We start from the raw sequence: 10407 nt of genomic DNA on the forward strand, positions 1-10407 counted from the left end.
TGATCACCAAGGGTTCTCAAATCACCAAATTATTGAGACCCAATGACTCAAGGTCACTCAATTTCCTTAGCCTAGGCCAAGAGTAAAGGAAACTACTCAAAAACTAGAGAAAATATTTTATCAAACACCTAGTGTGCAAGAAAAGTAAACATCACAAATTGCAAGAATTAAAAGAAAACCATGACTACCACAAGCATGAAATCAACAATAGCAATTAAGATGAACATAGAAGAGCATGGAAACATAAAATTACATTAAAAGAAACCAAGATCCAACAATGGTTCATCAACATAAAAGAGAGCAAAACAAGAAATCAACAAGGGAAACTAAGAAGATTTAGACAATAGAACACTAAAATATAATGAGAATTAAAATCAAAACAAGAATTGAAAGAGAAATTTGAGAGTGATCGGTGCACGAAATTGTGATCTCTAACAATGGCGCTCAACTTGGTATGCGCGTTTATAATTCAGCACTTTCTTCACAACTTCGCACAACTAACCAGCAAGTGCACTGGGTCGTCCAAGTAATAAAACTTACGTGAGTAAGGGTCGATCCCACGAAGATTGTTGGTATGAAGCAAGCTATGGTCATCTTGTAAATCTCAGTTAGGCGGATAATAAATGGTTATGGAGTTTTTGAATAATAATAATAAATAAATAGAAAATAAAGATAGAAATACTTATGTAAATCATTGGTAAGAATTTCAGATAAGTGTATGGAGATGTTGTGTTCCTTTTGGATCTCTACAACATACTACTTTCATACTTTCAATCCTTCTTACTCCTTTCCATGGCAAGCTATATGTAGGGGATCACCGTTGTCAATGGCTACTTCCCATCCTCTCAGTGAAAAAGGTCCAAATGCTCTTGTCACAGCACGACTAATCATCTGTCAATTCTCGATCATGTTAGAATAGAATCCATTGATTCTTTTGCGTTTGTCATCACGTCCAACAATCGCGAGTTTGAAGCTCGTCACAGTCATTCAATCCCTGAATCCTACTCGGAATACCACAGACAAGGTTTAGACTTTCCGGATTCTCATGAATGCCACCATCAATTCTAGCTTATATCACGAAGATTCTGATTTAGAAATCCAAGAGATATACGCTCGGTTTAAGGTAAAACAGAGGTGGTTGTCGGTCACGCGTTCATAGGTGAGAATGATGATGAGTGTCACGGATCATCACATTCATCATGTTGAAGTGCAACGAATATCTTAGAACAGGAATAAACTGAATTGAATAGAAAATAGTAGAAATTGCATTAAAACTCGAGGTACAGCAGAGCTCCACACCCTTAATCTATGGTGTGTAGAAACTCCATCGTTGAAAATACATAAGTGATGGTCCAGGCATGGCCGAATGGCCAGCCCCCATGGTCTAAGAACTAAATGTCCAAAGATGTCTAATACAATAGTAAAATGTCTTATTTATACTAGACTAGCTACTAGGGTTTACAGAAAAAAGTAATTGATACAGAAATCCACTTCCGGGGCCCACTTGGTGTGTGCTTGGGCTGAGCTTGAACTTTACACGTGCAAAGGCTTCTTTTGGAGTTAAACGCCAAGTTGTAACATGTTTTTGGCATTTAACTCTGGTTTGTGACGTGTTTCTGGCGTTTGACTCCAGAATGCAGCATGGAACTGGCGTTGAACACCAGTTTGCATCGTCTAGTCTCGAATAAAGTATGAACTATTATATATTGCTGGAAAGCTCTAGAGGTCTACTTTCCAACGCCGTTGTGAGAGCGCCATTTGGAGTTCTGTAGCTCTAGAAAATTCATTTCGAGTACAGGGAGGTCAGAATCCAACAACATCAGCAGTCCTTTGACAGCCTTTTATCAGAGTTTTGCTCAGGTCCCTCAATTTCAGCCAGAAAATACCTGAAATCACAGAAAAACACACAAACTCATAGTAAACTCCATAAATATGAATTTTACATAAAAACTAATAAAAACATCCCTAAAAGTAGCTAGATCCTACTAAAAACTATCTAAAAACAATGCCAAAAAGCGTATAAATTATCCGCTCATCACAACACCAAACTTAAATTGTTGCTTGTTCCCAAGCAACTGAAAATTAATTAGGATAAAAAGAAGAGAATATACTATAAATTCCAAAATATCAATGAATATTAGTTCTAATTAGATGAGCGGGACTTGTAGCTTTTTGCTTCTAAACAGTTTTGGCATCTCACTTTCTCTTTTGAAGTTTAGAATGATTGGCATCTATAGGAACTCAGAATTTTGGATAGTGTGATTGATTCTCCTAGTTAAGTATGTTGATTCTTGAACACAGCTTCTTTTATGAGTCTTGGCCGTGGCCCTAAGCACTTTGTTTTCCAGTCTTACCACTAGATACATAAATGCCACAGATACATAACTAGGTGAATCTTTTCAGATTGTTACTCAGCTTTGCTAAAGCCTCCATTTAGAGGTGTCATGAGCTCTTAAGCACACTCTTTTTGCTTTGGATCAGGACTTTAACCACTCAGTCTCAAGCTTTTCACTTGGACCTGCATGCCACAAGCACATGGTTAGGGACAGCTTGATTTAGCCGCTTAGGCCTGGATTTTATTTCCTTGGACCCTCCTATCCATTGATGCTCAAAGCCTTGGATCCTTTTTACCCTTGCCTTTTGGTTTTAAGGGCTATTGGCTTTTTCTGCTTGTTTTTTCTTTTTCTTTCTGTATTTTTTTCGCAAGCTTTTGCTATTCTCTGCTTTTTCTTGCTTCAAGAATCAAATTTATGATTTTTCAGATTATCAATAACATTTCTTTTTGTTCATCATTCTTTCAAGAGCCAACAATTTTAACATTCATAAACAACAAGATCAAAAATATGCACTGTTCAAGCATTCATTCAGAAAACAAAAAGTATTGTCACCACATCAATATAATTAAACTAATTTCAAGGATAAATTCGAAACTCGTGTACTTCTTGTTCTTTTGAATTAGGAACATTTTTCATTTAAGAGAGGTGAAGGATTCATGGAATTATTCATAGCCTTAAGACATAGTTACTACATACTAATGATCATGAAGTAGAGACACAAAACATAAACAAACATATAGCATAAAAACCGAAAGAAAAAAAATAGAGAAATAAGAACAAGGAATGAGTCCACCTTAGTGATGGTGGCACTTTCTTCTTGAAGAACCAATGATGTCCTTGAGCTCTTTTATGTCTCTTCCTTGCCTTTTGTTGCTCCTCCCTCATTGCTCTTTGATCTTTTCTAATTTCATAGAGAATGATGGAGTGCTCTTGATGTTCCACCCTTAATTGATCCATATTGTAACTCAAATCTTCTAGAGAAGTGTTGAGTTGTTCCCAATAGTTGTTGGGAGGAAAGTGCATCCCTTGAGGCATCTCCGGGATTCCTTGGTGATGAGCTTCCTCATGCGTCTCTTGGGATCCATGAGTGGGCTCTCTTGTTTGCTCCATCCTCTTCTTTGTGATGGGCTTGTTGATGAGCGGATAATTTATACGCTTTTTGGCATTGTTTTTAGTATGTTTTTAGTATATTTGGTTTAGTTTTTAGTATATTTTTATTAGTTTTTAGTTAAAATTCACTTTTCTGGACTTTACTATGAGTTTGTGTGTTTTTCTGTGATTTCAGGTATTTTCTGGCTGAAATTGAGGGACCTGAGCAAAAATCTGATTCAGAGACTGAAAAGGACTGTAGATGCTGTTGGATTCTGACCTTCCTGCACTCGAAGTGGATTTTCTGGAGCTACAGAAGCCCAATTGGCGCGCTCTCAACGGCGTTGGAAAGTAGACATCCTGGGCTTTCCAGCAATATATGATAGTTCATACTTTGCCCAAGATTTGATGGCCCAAACCGGCGTTCAAAGTCACCTTCAGAATTTCCAGCGTTAAACGCCGGAACTGGCACCAAAATGGGAGTTAAACGCCCAAACTGGCACAAAAGCTGGCGTTTAACTCCAAGAAGAGTCTCTACACGAAAATGCTTCATTGCTCAGCCCAAGCACACACCAAGTGGGCCTTGAAGTGGATTTTTATGTCATTTACTCATCTCTGTAAACCTTAGGCTACTAGTTCTCTATAAGTAGGACCTTTTACTATTGTATTGAGATATCTTGGTTTTTCTGGTTCCCTCTCTGGGACCGAAGCCAATGATCACTTTTGTTCTTATGTATTTTCAACGGTGGAGTTTCTACACACCATAGATTAAGGTGTGGAGCTCTGCTGTACCTCGAGTATTAATGCAATTACTATTGTTCTTCTATTCAATTCCGCTTGTTCTTGTTCTAAGATATCACTTGTTCTTCAACTTGATGAATGTGATGATCCGTGACACTCATCATCATTCTCACCTATGAACGTGTGACTGACAACCACCTCCGTTCTACCTTAGATTGGGTGAATATCTCTTGGATTCCTGATACACGATGCATGGTTGATCGCCTGACAACCGAGCGCTCGCCTGACAACCGAGCCAGCCATTCCGTGAGATCAGAGTCTTCGTGGTATAGGCAAGAACTGATGGCGGCATTCAAGAGAATCTGGAAGGTCTAACCTTGTCTGTGGTATTCTGAGTAGGATTCAATGATTGAATGACTGTGACGTGCTTCAAACTCCTGAGGGCGGGGCGTTAGTGACAGACGCAAAAGAATCACTGGATTCTATTCCGGCCTGATCGAGAACTGACAGATGGATAGCCGTGCCGTGACAGGGTGCGTTGAACATTTCCACTGAGAGGATGGGAGGTAGCCACTGACAACGGTGAAACCCTTGCATAAGCTTGCCATGGAAAGGAGTAAGAAGGATTGGATGAAGACAGTAGGAAAGCAGAGAGACAGAAGGGACACAGCATCTTCATGTGCTTATCTGAAATTCTCACCAATGAATTACATAAGTATCTCTATCTTTATCTTTATGTTTTATTCGTATATCACCATATCCATTTGAGTTTGCCTGACTAAGATTTACAAGATGACCATAGCTTGCTTCATACCAACAATCTCCGTGGGATCGACCCTTACTCGCGTAAGGTTTATTACTTGGACGACCCAGTGCACTTGCTGGTTAGTTGTGCGAAGTTGTGTTTATGCCATGGTATTGAACACCAAGTTTTTGGGGTTCATTACCGGGGATTATGAGAGTTGTGAAAAGTATTGTTCACAATTTCGCGCACCACTTATCCTCCTCAATAAGGATATCTCTTTCTATGATAACTCCAGCTGAGTAGCATAGATGGAAAATAAGATGAGGAAAAGCTAGCCTTGCCAAGGTAGAGGGCTTTTCGGCTATTTTGTAGAATTCAAGGGAGATGACTTCATGAACTCCTACTTTCTCTCCAATCATGATGCTATGGATTATGATGGCCCGATCCACAGTAACTTCGGATCGATTGCTAGTGGGGATGATGGAGCGTTGGATGAATTCCAACCATCCTCTAGCCACAGGCTTGAGGTCCAGTCTTCTTAATTGAACCGGCTTGCCTTTGGAGTCTCTTTTCCATTGAGCTTTTTCCATACATATGTCCGTAAGGACTTGGTCCAACCTTTGATCAAAGTTGACCCTTCTAGTGTACGGGCGTGCATCTTCTTGCATCATGGGCAAGTTGAATGCCAACCTCACATTTTTCGGACTAAAATCTAAGTATTTCCCCCGAACCATTGTAAGATAATTCTTTGGATTTGGGTTCATACTTTGATCATGGTTCCTAGTAATCCATGCATTGGTATAGAACTCTTGAACCATTAGGATTCCGACTTGTTGAATGGCGTTGGTCAGAACTTCCCAACTTCTTCTTTGGATCTCATGTCGGATCTCCGGATACTCATTTTTCTTGAGTTTGAAAGGGACCTCAGGGATCACCTTCTTCTTGGCCACAACTTCATAGAAGTGGTCTTGATGGGCTTTGGAGATGAATCTCTCCATCTCCCATGACTCGGAGGTGGAAGCTTTTCTCTTTCCTTTCCCTTTTCTAGAGGTTTCTCCGGCCTTAGGTGCCATAGGTGGTTATGGAAAAACAAAAAAGCTATGCTTTTACGACACCAAACTTAGAATATTGCTCGCCCTCGAGCAAGATAAGAAAGAAGAGAAGAAAAAGAAGAAGAAAATAGAGGAGAGGGAAAGAGGTGTATTTGGCCAAGGGAGAGAAGAGAGGGTTGTGTTGTGTGAAAATGAAGAAGAATGGAGGGGTTTATATAGTGAAGGGAGAGGGAGTTGGTTCGGCCATTTAGGGTGGGCTTGGGTGGGAAAGAGATTTGAATTTTGAAGGTAGGTGGGGTTTATGGGGAAGAGTGTTTATTGGATTGTGTGAAAAAGAGAAAAAAGGTGAGTTGAGGTAGGTGGGGATCCTGTGGGGTCCACAGATCCTGAGGTGATCCTGTGGGGTCCACAGATCCTGAGGTGTCAAGGGTTTATCATCCCTACACCAATTAGACGTGTAAAACGCCTTTGCATGCAATTATGGTGTTTAAGTGCCAGATTGATGCTTGTTTTGGGTGTTCAGCGCCCATTTGCAGCATGTTTCTAGCGTTGAACACCAGTTCCATGCTTGTTTCTGGCGTTCAGTGCCAGCTCTCCTCAAGGTGTATTTCTGGCATTTAAATGCCAGGATGCTGCTTGTTTCTGGCGTTCAACGCCAGATCCATGCTCTGTTCTGGTGTTGAACGCCAGCCAGATGCTCCTTACTGGCGTTTAAACGCCAGTAAGCCTTTCCTCCAGGGTGTGCTTTTTCTTCTGCTATTTTTTATTCTATTTTTAATTTTAGTATTTATTTCGTGGCTCCACATGATCATGAACCTAATAAAATATAAAAGAACAATAAAAGAAAAATAAAATTAGATAAATAAAAATTGGGTTGCCTCCTAATAAGCGCTTCTTTAATGTCAATAGCTTGACAGTGGGCTCTCATGGAGCCTCACAGGTGATCAGGTCAATATTGTAGACTCCCAACACCAAACTTAGAGTTTGGATGTGGAGATTCAACACCAAACTTAGAATTTGGCTGTGGCCTCCCAACACCAAACTTAGAGTTTGATTGTTGGGGCTTTGTTTGACTCTGTACTGAGAGAAGCTTTTCATGCTTCCTCTCCATGTATATAGAAGAACACCCTTGAGTTTTAAATGCAAGGTAGTCCTCATTCAATTGAAGGACTAATTCTCCTCTGTTAACATCTATCACAGCTCTTGCTGTGGCTAGGAAAGGTCTTCCAAGGATGATGCATTCATCCTCCTCCTTCCTAGTGTCTAAGATTATGAAATCAGCAGGGATGTAAAGGCCTTCAACCTTTACTAACACGTCCTCTACCAATCCATAAGCTTGTCTTACTGACTTGTCTACCATTTGTAATGAGAATATGGCAGGCTGTACCACAATGATCCCCAGCTTCTCCATTACAGAGAGTGGCATAAGATTTATGCCTGACCCTAGGTCACATAGAGCCTTCTCAAAGATCATGGTGCCTATGGTACAGGGTATTAAGAATTTGCCAGGATCTTGTCTCTTTTGAGGTAAAGTTTGCTGAACCCATGTATCTAGTTCACTAATGAGCAAGGGAGGTTCACCTTCCCAAATCTCATTACCAAACAACTTGGCATTCAGCTTCATGATGGCTCCTAGATATCGAGCAACTTGCTCTCCAGTTATATCTTCATCCTCTTCAGAGGAAAAATAGTCTTTAGAGCACATGAATGGCAGAATGAAGTTTAATGGAATCTTTATGGTCTCTATATGACCTTCAGATTCCTTTGGGTCCTCTATAGGGAGCTCCTTCTTGCTTGAGAGACGTCCCATGAGGTCTTCCTCATTGGGATTCACGTCCTCTTCTTCCTCTCTAGGTTCGGCCATGTTGATTATATCAATGGCCTTGCACTCTCTTTTTGAATTTTCTTCAGTATTGCTTGGGAGAGTACTAGGAGGAGTTTCTGTGACTTTTTTACTCAGCTAGCCCACTTGTGCCTCCAAATTTCTGATGAAGGACCATGTTTCACTCATGAAATTTAAAGTGGCCTTAGACAGATCAGAGACTATGTTTGCTAAGTTAGAGGGGCTCTGCTCAGAATTCTCTGTCTGTTGCTGAGAAGATGATGGAAAAGGCTTGCTATTGCTGAGCCTATTTCTTCCACCATTATTAAAGCCTTGTCGAGGCTTTTGTTAATCCTTCCATGAGAATTTGGATGATTTCTCCAAGATGAATTATAGGTGTTTCCATAAGGTTCACCCATGTAATTTACCTCTGCCATTGCAGGGTTCTCAGGATCATAAGCTTCTTCTTCAGAAGATACCTCTTTAGTACTGTTGGATGCATTTTGCCATCCATTCAGACTTTGAGAGATAATGTTGACTTGCTGAGTCAACATTTTGTTCTGAGCCAATATGGCATTCAGAGCATCAATCTCAAGAACTTCCTTCCTCTGAGGTGTCCCATTATTCACAGAATTCCTCTCAGAAGTGTACATGAATTGATTATTTGCAACCATGTCAATAAGTTCTTGAGCTTCTGCAGGCATTTTCTTTAGGTGAATGGATCCACCTGCAGAATGGTCCAGTGACATCTTAGAGAACTCAGATAGACCATAATAGAATATATCCGAATGGTCCACTCTGAAAGCATGTCAGAAGGACACCTTTTGGTCATCTGCTTGTATCTTTCCCAAGCTTCATAGAGGGACTCACCATCTTTTTGTTTGAAGGTCTGAACATCCACTCTAAGCTTTGCTCAGCTTTTGAGGAGGAAAGAATTTAGTCAAGAAGGCCGTGACCAGCTTATCCCATGAGTCCAGGCTATCTTTAGGCTGTGAGTCCAACCATGTTCTAGCTCTGTCTCTTACAGCAAAAGGAAAAAGCATGAGCCTATAGACTTCAGGATCTACTCTATTAGTCTTAACAGTCTCACAGATCTGTAAGAATTCAGTTAAAAACTGGTAGGGATCTTCTGATGGAAGTCCATGGAACTTACAGTTCTGTTGCATTAGAGCAACTAGTTGAGGTTTCAGCACAAAATTGTTTGCTCCAATGGCAGGGATTGAGATGCTCCTTCCATCAAATTTGGAAGTAGGTGTAGTATAATCACCAAGTATCCTTCTTGCATTATTGTTGTTGGGTTCGGCTGCCATATCCTTTTCTTGTTCAAAAATTTCAGTAAGGTTGTCTCTGGATTGTTGTAATTTAGCTTCTCTTAGTTTCCTCTTCAGAGTCCTTTTAGGTTTCGGATCAGCTTCAACAAGAATGTCTTTTTCTTTGTTCCTGCTCATATGAGAAAGAAGAGAACAGAAAAGGAAGAGGAATCCTCTATGTCACAGTATAGAGATTCCTTTATGTTAGTAGAAGAAGAAAGGAATAGAAGAAGGAGAAGAGTTAAGAATCCAAACACAAGGGGGAGGATAGGTTCGAATTCTTGAGATGAAGAGAAGTGTTAGTAAATGAATAAATAAATAGAATAAGATGAGAGAGGGAGAAATTCGAAAATAAATTTTGAAAAAGAGTTAGTGATTTTCGAAAATTAAAGGGGGAAATAAAATTAAAATTAAAATTTAAAACAATTAATTAATTAAAAAAAGAATTTTAAAAAGGGGTGAGGAATTTTCGAAAATTAGAGAGGGAAAAGTAGTTAGGTGGTTTTGAAAAAGATAAGAAACAAACAAAAAGTCAATTAGTTAGTTGAAAAAGATTTGAAAATCAATTTTGAAAAGATAAGAAGATAAGAAGTTAGAAGAGATATTTTGAAATCAAATTTTTGAAAAAGATATTATTTAAAAAGATATGATAAAAAGATATGATTAAAAAGATATGGTTGAAAAAGATTTAATTTTTAAAATTAAAATTAATTACTTGACTAACAAAAAACTAAAAGATATGATTCTAGAATTTAAAGATGAACATTTCTTAACAAGAAAGTAACACTTCAAATTTTTGAATCAATCACATTACTTGTTAGTTAAGTTTTGAAAATCATGAATTAAAGATAAGAAAAAGATTTTAAAATTCAAATTAAAAATTTTTAAAAAATAGTAAGAAAAATGAAAAAGAATTGATTTTTGAAAAAGTTTTGAAAAGATAAGATTTTTAAAATTGAAAATTTGACTTGACTTATAAGAAATAGCTAAGTTTTAAAAATTTTTTTACTAAGTCAACTCAAATTTTTGAAATTTTGAGAGAAATAAGGAAAATATATTTTTTTTATTTTTGAATTTTTAATGATGAGAGAGAAAAACAACAAAAATGACTCACAATATGAAAATTATGAATCAAAACACATGATGCATGCAAGAACACTATGAATGTCAAGATGAACACCAAGAACACTTGAAGATCATGATGAACATCAAGAACTTATTTTTAAAAATTTTTAACAAAAGAAAACATGCAAGACACCAAACTTAGAAATTTTTCATGTTTAGACACTATGAATGCAAGAATGCATATGAA

At 38.4% G+C, this 10407-nt stretch overlaps 1 non-coding gene across 1 annotated transcript; it reads left to right on the forward strand.

Annotated features, from left to right (window-relative positions):
• Positions 1-8587: 8587 nt before the first annotated feature.
• On the forward strand, positions 8588-8695 carry LOC130953418 (small nucleolar RNA R71). Its single transcript, XR_009075593.1, has one exon. It is a non-coding gene; the product is annotated as a small nucleolar RNA R71 (small nucleolar RNA).
• The last annotated feature ends 1712 nt before the right edge of the window (positions 8696-10407 follow it).

Source organism: Arachis stenosperma, chromosome 1 (genome assembly GCF_014773155.1).
Source record: "Arachis stenosperma cultivar V10309 chromosome 1, arast.V10309.gnm1.PFL2, whole genome shotgun sequence".
Lineage (NCBI taxonomy): Eukaryota > Viridiplantae > Streptophyta > Magnoliopsida > Fabales > Fabaceae > Arachis > Arachis stenosperma.